General features: G+C 37.3%; 1 pseudogene; it reads left to right on the forward strand.

Moving 5' to 3' along the window:
• The first annotated feature begins 276 nt into the window (after nucleotides 1-276).
• The window catches only part of LOC114463801 (lysine-specific demethylase phf2-like), a 35,146-nt pseudogene continuing 22,495 nt past the window's right edge, over nucleotides 277-12,927 (forward strand).

The raw sequence follows: 12,927 nt of genomic DNA on the forward strand, positions 1-12,927 counted from the left end.
GAATTCTGATTCTGATACCACAGCACACCTTTAGTTTTTAGTTTGTTTCATGAATCATGCACCATGTCCATTACTCTGCTTTGTTTTCCCTCTTCTGTGTGTGTGACGTAATGTGTGATTATGTAATAGTTGTGTAGTAGATGTGACGGAGACACACGGGAGAGCTTCTCTGTGACGTTTGCATGTGCTCACTCTAACGTGCACGCGCAGTCAGCAGGGGGCACGAGGCGCGTGCTCTAACCCTCCTAATAATAACGTTGCCCCCCCCCCCCCCCCATGCCCCCCCTCCTGCCCGGGCCGCTGATGGAGCCGTGCGCGTAGCTTGATGCGTCCGGCGGGACGGCCCCTGGCTCCTTCTTTCCTCCCTCGTATCGGATGATAAGCGGCGGGCAGGACGTGGATCCTCCTGCAGCCCCCCCCACCCCCGGTCCCCGGTGCTTGTGCTGCGGCTGTGGTGAACATGGCGACCGTACCAGTGTACTGCATCTGTAGGTTACCCTACGACGTGACCCAGTTCATGATCGAGTGCGATGCTTGTAAGGACTGGTTCCACGGCAGGTAAGGCCGAGCCATTGTGTGTATATCTGTGTCTGTGTGTCTATGTGTCTGTGTGTGTTGTTGTTGTTGTTGTTGTTAATGCGGGGTTCGCAGCGGAGGCGAAACGAACAAAAATGGCGAGGAGTCTGTGCTCCGTGTTTGACAGCTTTGTGGCTCCGGCTCCGTGTCTTCATCCGACCACAGGCCGCTCTGAGGGGGAGGAGGAGTTACTGGAGCTGGGGACATTTTATACCGAAAAATAAGAGACTAACACGGCGCTTTTATTGATAGTGGAGCCGTGTGGTTTGTGGAGGTACGGGGGCGGTGTTCGCTGGTAGAAAGACCGAGGAACGAGCCCCTGAAGCCCGCCGCCGCGGAGCCGTCCTTCCGCTGTCAGAGCCGGGATAGAGCGGGAGCGTTACCGCCTTCTGAGCTCCGATGTACCGCAGAATCACTCACCCACACACGGATAGAACACAGCCATGACTGTTAGCGGATGGTTCTCACAGTGTGGCTGAAAATCATAACATGAGTCCGGCTATGGTGGACGATAGCCCGGGTTGGAGGACACACAGCCCGGGTTTAGGTTCCTCCAGCCCGGGCTGGTTGTTCTATGAACCGAGCCGCTTCCAGCTGCTCGTTAGGGTGTGTTTGTGTTTATGTGGACCGTGTCTGGGTCTCATCACTTAGTTATCCCCGCCGTAGATAAGCTTTAAATCCCTGTGGTCCCTGGTCTGTGGTCCTGGTCCGCTGTTTACCCGCCTGAACATTAACCCTTTCTTACTGGTGGAGTCAGAACAGACTGTGGTGGTCAGTCCATGTGTCAGTGTCAGTCCAACAGAGTAAAAGTGTAGATACTTGAATAAAAAACGACTCTGGTAATAGTAAAAGTATTGAAGTTGCTCCCTTGCTTGAGTAAAAGTAAAAAAGTACATGCTACTAAATATACTTTAGTAAAAAAGCAAAAATACATGTCCTTTCAATAATAAGACAGGGTTTTTAAACCAGAAAATGAAACATCTCATTTTCTTTTTATAGAACTTGTAGAATACTGGTAGATGGAATTAAGTTAAATCTGTCTTTTTTTAATTTTAATTTTATTATTTCTCATGGTTTTCTTTGTTTGTTCTGTTCTGATCGGTTTTGTTTTGTTATATATACATGTGTATATAATTTAAAAACAAAAAAAATACAGTGTACTTTTGATGACAGTTGTCTGTGAAAATGATATGTTGTTAATTAATGCAATACAGTCGATTAAAAAAAAATGCCAATGCTCAGCATCTTTGAGTTGAAAATATTAACCATAAAACTAAGGGACCTGTCTAACAGTAAAAAAAAAAAAAAAAAACCTCTAACTACCAACATTTTTTGATTTAGCCTAAAGTGAATCATGTTCTTCAGGTTTGTGGAATGGAGACGTGACCTTTTTGGGCTGAAAATGAGTCGTGTTGTGATGAAAAGCAGAAGAAACCATTGTTGGTTTGAGTCTTTTACGTCACCTTGGAAGGTCTTAAAAGTAATGAGCTCATTTTTAAAATGTAAGGAGTAGAAAGTACAGATATTTGTTTCATAAAGTAATAAGTCAGCAAAAAAATAAATACTCAAGTAAAGTACTACAGATACCTGAAAAAAGAGGAGAAGAAGACTCCCGATATAACATTTATAGTTCTACTAAAGACAAAAAAAATTGTAATAATGATAATAAAATTAAGTCAAGACAAAATAAAGGAACGTCAAGACAGCAAAACTTTGAAACAGATCAGAAAAGAGGAAAAATAAAAATTTCACATCAAAATAAAAAATCAAGCAAAATATAACAACAAAAACAAATAGAACAAAACTATTGTTTGGTTATTGATTTATTTGGGGTTCATTGAGGAGAATCACTGTAAACATCAGTACTATATTACTACTGTATTACTACTGTATCAGTACTATATTACTACTGTATCAGTAATACATTACTACTGTATCAGTAATACATTACTACTGTATCAGTACTACATTACTACTGTATCAGTACTACATTACTACTGTGTCATTATCAGACGTGTAAAAAGTACTGATATATCTACTCAAGTAGAAGTACTGTTATTTGATTGAAATTCTACTCAAGTACAAGTAAGTCATACATAAAATACTCAAGTACAAGTAAAAAGTAGCTTAATTAAGTAAAAATTACGAGTTACTTTCACCCCATACTTTTCACGTTTATTATTATTGGTAATTAATCTTGGTACGGGTCCCTTGCATACAATAAACATCTCATGCAGAAACTTAAAAACAAAGAGACAATCTACCACAATTGGATCTTCATTTATTTTCCACAAAGGCATCTGTATAAAATAACATTTAATAACATGTACAATTATTTTATAAATAAAATAACCAACAATTTTAATTCAAAAAAATAATACATTCTCAGGCTATAAGTATAGTTACATTTATGAATTCTAAAACTGATGTTTTAGAGTTTTGTGTCTGTTTTTGGTGCCGTTCATTATCTTTAATCTGATTGGTCGGCTATGATGTGATGCGTTACTTTTAATCTGATTGATCAACTATGATGTGATGTGTTACGTTTAATCTGATTGATCAGCTATGATGTGATGTGTTACGTTTAATCTGATTGATCAGCTATGATGTGATGTGTTACGTTTAATCTGATTGATCAGCTATGATGTGATGTGTTACGTTTAATCTGATTGGTCGGCTATGATGTGATACATTACGTTATCTGATTGATCGGCTATGATGTGATGCGTTATGTTTAATCTGATTGATCAGCTATGATGTGATGCGTTACCTTTAATCTGATTGATCGGCTATGAACGTTTAATCTGATTGATCAGCCATGATGTGATGGGTTACGTTTAATCTGATTGGTTGGCTATGATGTGATGCGTTATGTTTAATCTGATTGTCAGCTATGATGTGATACATTACGTTATCTGATTGATCGGCTATGATGTGATGCGTTATGTTTAATCTGATTGGTTGGCTATGATGTGATGCGTTATGTTTAATCTGATTGTCAGCTATGATGTGATACATTTGATTGTTGTCTGGTCATTTCATTTTTTGTAGTTTCACAATGTTTGTAGATTATTTTAAAACAAAACAATCATTTACTCAGTAAAAGTACAAATACCCATTAAAGCAACTCAATTACAGTAAACTTGTAATCCATTACTTTCACCTCTGGTCACTACTGACTGTTCCTAACTGGAACCTGTTTGTTCTACATATCATTATTGTGTTCAGTGTGTGTGTGTGTGTGTGTGTGTGTGTGTGTGTGTGTGTTTCCCAGGTTTAATGTTTGCATTGTTTGAAACAGAATGAGTTTTTAAACATATCTGAGCAGGAAAAGGAAAAGTCAGAGTGAAAGGCAACAAGTCACTAATATGAGAAGCTTTTATTTGAACATGTTAATAAAGTTAGTCGCAGACATTAAACTGTTAACGTTGAAACTATCATTTTAGTGAGGAGAATTTTGGAGCTCATTTGGAGGTGAAAGAGTTGAGTTTTTTTGGAAAGTTTTGATATGCATAAAAATAATGTGTCAAACTTCAACACTTCAGTTGTTAATAAGTGCAGTCACCTAATGTTTGTTATAACGTGTAGAGATGCACCCAAATGAAAATTCTTGGCAAAAAAACCGAAACACAGAAAGAAACATTTATGCCAATTATTAGTCCTATACTATGTGTACTTTATTAGTCCTATAATATGTGTACTAACTTCACTAAAATTAGAAACATTGTTATCTCTCTATAAAGCAAGGAATCTCTGTCTGTCCGTGTGTGTGTGTGTGTGTGTGTGTGTGTGTTCCTCAAATATCTCTGTGGATCAGGATCAGACTGACCTGAGAGTTTCAACATGGCTGCTGCTTGGTTCAAGGGTGTGTAACATCGGATTTGTTTGGACGAACTACCCCCATGCCCCACCTCCTGAGTCGACAGACTCATTGATGATGCCATCAGTCCTACCTCTACAGTGATGATGTCATCAGTCCTACCTCTACAGTGATGATGTCATCAGTCCTACCTCTACAGTGATGATGTCATCAATCCTACCTCCACAGTGATGTCATCAGTCCTACCTCTGCAGTGATGATGTCATCAGTCCTACCTCTGCAGTGATGATGTCATCAGTCCTACCTCTACAGTGATGATGTCATCAGTCCTACCTCTGGAGTGATGATGTCATCAGTCCTACCTCTGCAGTGATGACATCCCACCTTCAAACCTGGTGGAGCCAGCCGCTGGATGATCTCAGGGTGTGGGTGGAGCTTTGGAGAGGGATGAGTTCTTGTAGGTATGATGGACCATGGTCACTGATACATTTATGGGTGAGAAGGACAGTTTTGTATTGAATACAGAAGGGGACTGGGAGCCAGTGAAAGGAGTATAGAATGGGACTGATGAGGATTCTTGTGGCACTGTTCTGAATGTACTGTAATCTTTGAATGTTTTTGGAGGTGATCTCAGTAAAAAGTAAATTACTGTAATCCAGAGAGGGTGAGGAGTGAACAGATCTTGGAGTTGTTTCGAAGGTGGTAGAATGAGGTCTTAGAGAGGTTTTTTATGTGGTCGTCGAAGGTGATTTGTTGATCAAACCTGACGCCAAGGTTGATTATGGAGGAGGAGAGAGCAATGACCTGGCCATTGGAGTTGGTGATCTGGTGAGGGGTGCCAACAAGTAGTGCCTCAGTTTTATGACTGTTGAGCTGGAGGAAGTTGTTGCTCATTCATGACTTTATCTCCTCAAGACAAGCAGCAACACATGAAAAGGCTGTGGAGGAGTTGGGGGCAGTTCTGATGTATCATATGATGTAGCATAACAATGAAATGACAAGTTGTGTCTGTCGATGACTCGACTGAGTGGAAGCATGTATGTCATAAAAGGGATAGGGCCCAGGATCTGATCCCTGAGGAACACCGCACGTAACAGGGAGGGAACTTGACTTGCAGGCTCCCAGCGAAACACATTCGGTCCTGTCAGAGAGGTAAGATCTAAACCACTCCAGGGCGCGCGGAGGCGGTCAAGGAAGAACGGGTAGTCTACGGTGTCGAAGGCTGCTGACAGGTCGAGGAGAATCAGAAGTGATGATGATCCTACGTCAGCTGCCATCAGCAAGTTATTTGTACCCTAAGCAAAGCAGTTTCCATGCTATGGGCTGAGCGATAACCCCAAAGCCTGACTGGAACTTTTCAAATAAGTTATGGCTCTTCAGATGATGTTGGAGCTGTTAGGCAACAACTTTCTCCAGGACCTTGGACAAAAAAGCAAGGTCAGAGATTGGCCTATAATTCACAAGGTCATTCGGATCAAACTAGGCTTTTTGAGTGTTGGACGGATGATGGCAGCCTTCAGCACAGACGGACTTGAGCAGTTTGAAGGACAGATGAACAAATTGAGTGATGGTTGGACTGACCGTCGGGATTAGGGCCTTCAACAACTGCACTAGTTGTTTAAAGTAATATTCATTAATTTCACTACAGTAATTAAAAAAGGATACATTATGCTTCACATAATTAATCAATCAAATGTGTAAATATTTATTTAGCTCTGACATTCCAACAATGCGCAATATAAAATAAATAAATAAAATGTTTAACTTGTCCCCACTCATACACTAAATAATAATGTACAGTCATTAATTAAATCTATTCTCTCATTAAATCACATTAAGTTGTTGATGAAAATCAGCTTCTCTGCTTTATTACAGTGACTGTGTGAGCTCTGCTGTCCATTACTACTGTCTGTGCATCTCTAGTCTCTCCATTCATTGCAGCGTGGATCATTTCTTGTGTGTGTTGCTCTAATTCCATCCAAGTAATGATCTTTATAAGTTGGACCAAGTACCTTCATGACGTAGTTCAGAGGATATCTGTGAGAAACGTGCGCTAAAAATTTCAAAGCTAAAGTCATGCTTCTGATGTGGTGTAGGGTTCCGTGTGTCCACACAATGAGCTGCGTATACCTGTGGCGTTGACGTGACACAGAAACAGAAATCTCACCTGAGACTGAACTTTTCACTGTGTGAAGAAGACACTTTAATTAGTTTAATACACTTTTGGGCCATTTTTTCAGCCAAATATTTCCGGTGGCCGAATTTTCGGTGAATGACTATTAAAGACTAAACCACAAAAATGTCAAAATATTAACATTTATAAACATTAGAAGTATCAAAAAAAAAAAAAATCAACACTAAGGAAAATAAGGAAATTATTATTATATCACACATTTAGGTAGACACAATTTTCCATCTTAAAAATGATGATGCTACTTATTGCATTTCTGGCTCTGATTGTGTACCAACATCACTAAAAATAAGGCTATACAATTACATAAATTAATATTAATGCTTCAAAGAATAAATCTATTAAAAAACATGAAAATATTTATGTAGCTCTGACAATATAAAATTAAATGTTTAACTTAACCCCAGTCATGTGTAAATTAGATAATAATAATAATAATAATAATAATAATAATAATAATAATAATAATAATAATAATAATAGAAAGGCATATTACTAACAGGGCTGTTTAATATGTTGTTTGATGTGATGGTTTTGCAGGTGAGTCAGATTTCCTCTTACACCTGAACGCATCACTCTCTGCATCTATTTTCTTTTTGCAGCGTCTCTTACAAACAGTTCTCCCATTGTTCTACAGTTGAGGAGCGTGTTCAGTGCATTATTAATATTAATAACCAGTGTTGGTTCACTGACTTGTGTGTGTGTGTGTGTGTGTGTGTGTGTGTGTGTGTGTGACATGACTACATTATCTCCCTCTTTAGTACTTCTTAAATTAATCCTGGACATCCTCTGTGGTCTGTTACTGTTCTTAGTTCAATCTTTGAATAGTTTTTCTAATAAAAATGATCGAATAAACACATGTAGTTAATCATTTCTACATGCTAATCAATTGTTACAAATGTCTGTGAGGCTCATGTATTGATGATATCAGCTGATTGATAATTAATAACAGTCTTTAGCAGAAGAAACATACATTAATTATATGCAGAAAAACCCCTAGAAAGGAATCAAAGTGTTGAATAACTTTCACTTGGACCAAAGTTTTAATGAATTGAGGTAAAACAAAAGGTGGTTATATATATACTGTATACAGTAGACATAATATTATACTGGTACATGTTCCTGAACTGTGAGAAATACAGAGCTGGAAATTAGAAGGGAAAAATATTGATTCACAATAAATCACGTTTTTGTTTTTGAAGATATTAAATCTTGGTATTTTTGTTGATTTGATTTTTTATGTATTTCAAACATGTAAACAGAATATCATAAGAAACTAAGAAATCAAAAAGATTCTCAACACAATTTAGTTTATAATTCTGAAAAGGAGTGGGAAGAAGTACTGACTTCAGAATTTATTTATTTTTTTAATTTCATCCCAGCTCTTGAAAAATAATTTATTTTATGTAATATATTAAGAAGTGAAACAAAGTTTTGATTTGCACAATGTGTAGAAGTTCAACACATCACTTGGTAACACCTGCAGTCACTAAATGTGTAAATGTTAAAGACTAAACCTCAAAAATGTCAAAACATTAAGGTTTTTAAATGTTCACATTAAAAGAAAATCAACTCTTTAGTGGATCAATAATAATAAAAAAATATTACAATAATGAATAGAAAACTATAAACAGACCATTAAGATTATGAATATACCATTTTACATCTGGGTACTTTGATTTTATGTGATCATGGAAAACAGATTCAAAAAAATGAATTTTTATTAATTTTTGAATATTTTTTTTTTAACAAAAAAATCAAGTAGAAATGAAGAATCTGATGCTGAATAAAGCTGCACATGCATGTTATCAGAAAACATCACACATTTACACACTATTTGTGTCTTGTTAAGCAGGTTCTCAGACAGAAATGTCTGAGAATTCTTTTCTTTTCCCCCTATATTTTCACCTCCCCTCTTATTTTCTCTGTTTTTTCTTTAAAAAAATAGTAATTAAAAAATAAACTTGATAAAATCTGACCAGAAAGACAATTCTGGGTCAAATTTGCTGATACAAAAATGCCACACAGTCACATTTATTCAATTCAAATCAACTTTATTTATATAGCGCAAATTACAACAAAGTCATCTCAAAGCAAGAAGTAGTAAGAAAGAAAGAACCCAAGAAGATCCACACGAACAAGCAATTAGTGACAGTGGGAAGAAAAAACTGTTTTTTATAGGAATAAATCTTCATTAGAACCAGGTTCAGAGTTGGAGAACATCCGCTTCGACTGGTTGGGGTTAGTGAACAAAAGGACAAACAGAACAGGATAGAAGGATAGACCATCAGAATGTTCTAGACTAGTTGAGCTGTGAACCATTGATCAGGAACCACCAGCTCCAGCATCAAAACACCTGAAACAGAAAAGAGAACACTCAGAGGGAGAGGAGAAGACACAGACTGCAGAAAAAACATGATACACTATGATACACTCGTTCCTAGTGGTTAGGTTAACACTAAACGTCTTGCAGCATCCTCCATGCTCTGAAATGTTACTACTACAGACGAGGTTTCGTCTTGTACTGGTCACATGTAATGATCTATGTGGTCGACATCAGTGTAAATGGTGTGAAGCAGTGTGAGCAGTATGATGGTTATACAATGAGGGACAGAAGTGGGGGGTTGTCTACAACCTGAAAGAGCAATACAGCTGAATATCATCTGCATAGAAATGATTAGACATTTTTAAAACCACGGATCAACCGACCAAGAGGCATCAGGTACAATAAAAACAAAACAGGCCCCAGAACAGGGCCCTGGGCTACTCCACATGACTGGTCAGACACATTAGACATTACATTGTTAAGAGCAACATTAAAAGTTCTTTCATTTATATAAGAGGTAAACCAATGGAGAACAGCTCCAGAAAACCCATCTCAGATGTAAGTGGATCAACCAGTATACTGTGATCTACTGTATCAAAGGCAGCATCAGATCAAGTAAAACCAAAACTATGTAACGACCAGAGTCAGTGACATCATCACGTCAGAAGAGCAGTTTCAGTGGAGTGGATTGATCTAAAACCAGATTGATATTTATCATAAAAATCATGTACCATGAATGAGGTCAGCTGCTTAGCAACCACTTTTTCCATGATTTTTGAAAGGAATGGAAGTTTAGATATGGGCCGGTAGTTTATAGGCTTCCCAGGATCCAGATTAGGCTTTTTAAGAATGGGATTTATTACAGCATGTTACAAAAATTTGGGAACCGAGCCAGATAGAAGTGAGAGATTAATCAGTTTTACCACCCAAGGACCGATAACGTCAAAAACATTTAAGAGCAGTGAAGTAGAAACAATGTGTACAGGGCTCGATGTGGGTTTCATTTTTCCCACTAAATCCTGAACATCCTGCAGGCTGACAGGAGTGAAGGAGGACCGTGAGCTCACAGGGGCTACTGTAGTGCACAAGCTGATTAAAGGAGGAGGGATACTGGCCCTGATGTTTTGAACTTTGTTTACAAAAAATTTCAAAGAAATATTGCAGTCATCCTGTGTGTGCACCAACACATGTGGCGGTGGGGGTGCAATAAGGTTTTCAATAGTTTCAAACAAGACTTTCCTTATTTCGTGAAACAAGATCTGAGAAATAGGCAGAGTGGGCGTGTTTTATTTTTTCATTTAGCTTCATCATCATATCTTTAAGATGGAGTCTATGTACTTCTAATTTTGTGGCTTTCCACAAACGCTCCACCTTCTGGCAGCTTTTCCTGAAGTTAAAAATAGCTTCATTTATCCACGGACATGGTTTTTTATGAGGGCCTAGAGTGTTTTTAGCTGTGTTACTGTGTCCAAAACAGTCAGACAATGATTATTGAAGTTTGACATAAACGAGTCAACATCAACACAACTAGAAAAGGTAGTTGGATCAAACGAAGCAGAAAACCCACTGATTGCAGCTTCATTTAGAATGCGTCTCTGTTTTTTTCACAGTGGAAGTATAGTGCCAGTGTAAATGACAGATTGAATAAAATACAGCAGTGGTCACTTATTTGTAAATTGTCAATACTTAGTCAATTTTTAAACCAAAAGAAAAGACCAAATCCAAAGTATGACCTTTTGTGTGCGTTGGACCTGAGAGCTGCTATAAAGCTGTGTATCATCTGCATAACAATGGAAATGTATATTATGTTCTCTGATAATGTTACCGAGTGGAAGCATATATAATGTAAAGAGTATTGGTCCTAAAACTTGACCTTGTGGAACTCCATGATTAACTCTGGCTGAGGACAGATTATTACCATGAACAAAGTGGGTTCTGTCTGATAGGTAGGATTTAAACCAACCCAGCGCTGTTTCTTTAAAAACACTTTCCAGTCTCTGCAGCAGTAGATGATGATCCACTGTATCAAAGGCTGCACTGAGATCTAAGATCACCAGAACTGAGACCAACCCTCTGTCTGAGGCTAAGAGGAGATCATTGGTTACTTTTACTAAGACAGTCTCTGTGCTGTGATTGGCTCTAAAGCCAGACTGAAAGCTCTGTATAAATTGTTCCTATGTAGGTGATCACATAGTTGACCTGTGATGACTTTTTCAAGAATTTTGTAAACAAAAGGGAGATTAGATATTGATCTATAACTGGACAATCACTTGGAACCTGTTACTAGAGATGTGTTAATCCAGTTCATCATATTAGTGCTGATTAGTGGAAGAACATCTTTAAATAGTTGAGTTGGGATTGGATCTAAAAGACAGGTTGTTGGTTTAGAAGCACTAACTATTGAGGTCAGTTCAGTGAAACTATGTAAATAAAAGCAGCATGTTGGGGATATTTTCAGGTTGTTTAATAAATTATTGATCACTCCTGCAGGGGGGACATTAGCTTTGTTTCTAATTGTTATAATTTTATCAGTAAAGAAGTTGATGAAGTCGTCACTGCAGGTTGACAGGAATAGAGGGTTCAACAGAGCTGTGGCTTTTAGTGGGCGTGGCTACAGTGTTGAATAGAAACTGAGGATTGTTCTTGTTTTCCTTTATTAACGTTGAATAATAGGAGGTTCTAGCTTTATGAAGAGCTTTTTTATAAGTTAAACTTTCTCTCCAGACAGTATGAACTTCTACCATGTTTGAGGAGAGACACTTCCTTTATCATTTTTGTGACGCCTGAGACGCAATTCAGACCAGGGGGCGACCTTTTTATGAAATAAATATTTATTAACAAACAAGCTGATCAATATGTGAGTACATTCAGTAGTGTGGCTTGTTTAGATGAATTGATTATCTAACTGGGCTTTACATGTTGTTCTAAGAAGTAGAGAAACTAGTGACTCCTAAAGCAGAACTTTATTCAAAATAAGCTATAAATTAGAAATACATCGTTATAGGTAATTGTGTAATTTTCTGTAACACCTATAATCTATAATAGAAATCACGATATATTGCCCAGGCTTACTCTATAAATACTTTATTTTGGGGCACCATCATCATGGTGTAATTATATATATATTTTTATATGGTTTTTAAGTTTAAGTGTGATTTTGGACATGACTTTGTAAAATTAAAGCCTTTCACAGTGTCTGCTTCACTTGTTTTGTTTTTCACTGAATTCTAATGTTTATCGTACTTAAAATCAAATGTTTACATTTATAACAAGAAAACAATCAGGACTGTGTTATAAATCAGATGTGTGTCACTAATGAACGCTCTAATCTAATCAGGTTAAACTAGTCATGGATGCTCACATCGTCTCTGCTTTAAACTGTTCTACTGTATATTTTAATTTTTATTGGTAACTAATCTGTACGTTGTCGTCTCATATACCACACATCCTTGTTTCAATGATCATCACACATTTATAACCAAAACGTCTTGTTTTTCTGCAACTTCACCAAGCTCACCATATTTTAACCTATTTTCATCACTTTTTCTTTTCAGATTTTTGCTCCTTTTAATGTATTTTTGCTACATTTCTCTCATTTCTGACACTTCTACATCACATTTTAATGTTTTTTCTACACATTTTTTCCACTTTCCAGACATGTTCATCACTTATAAACCCTTTCTACCACTTTTACACCTAATGTCACATATGTTGACCCAGTATTGTCACTTTTAACCTCTTTTCACCATATTTCATGATTATTTTTGCCAATTTAACCGCATTCACCATTTGTCATGCACATTGTTTGCCAGTTTAAACTAATTGTTCTAATATTGACACTTTGAACCCTTTTTCTGTCAGTTTTTGTCCACGCTAAATAAAACCAATTTCTGTACTTTTTAAAAATAATCTCATTTCACCACCTTTTCCACTATTTTTGGTCACTTTGAACCCATTATATTTCTGATTAAAACAATGATTTCCATCTCTAAGATGACTATATACTATGGCTCA

The sequence above is a fragment of the Gouania willdenowi genome, chromosome 5 (assembly GCF_900634775.1).
Source record: "Gouania willdenowi chromosome 5, fGouWil2.1, whole genome shotgun sequence".
NCBI classification, from domain to species: Eukaryota; Metazoa; Chordata; class Actinopteri; order Blenniiformes; family Gobiesocidae; genus Gouania; species Gouania willdenowi.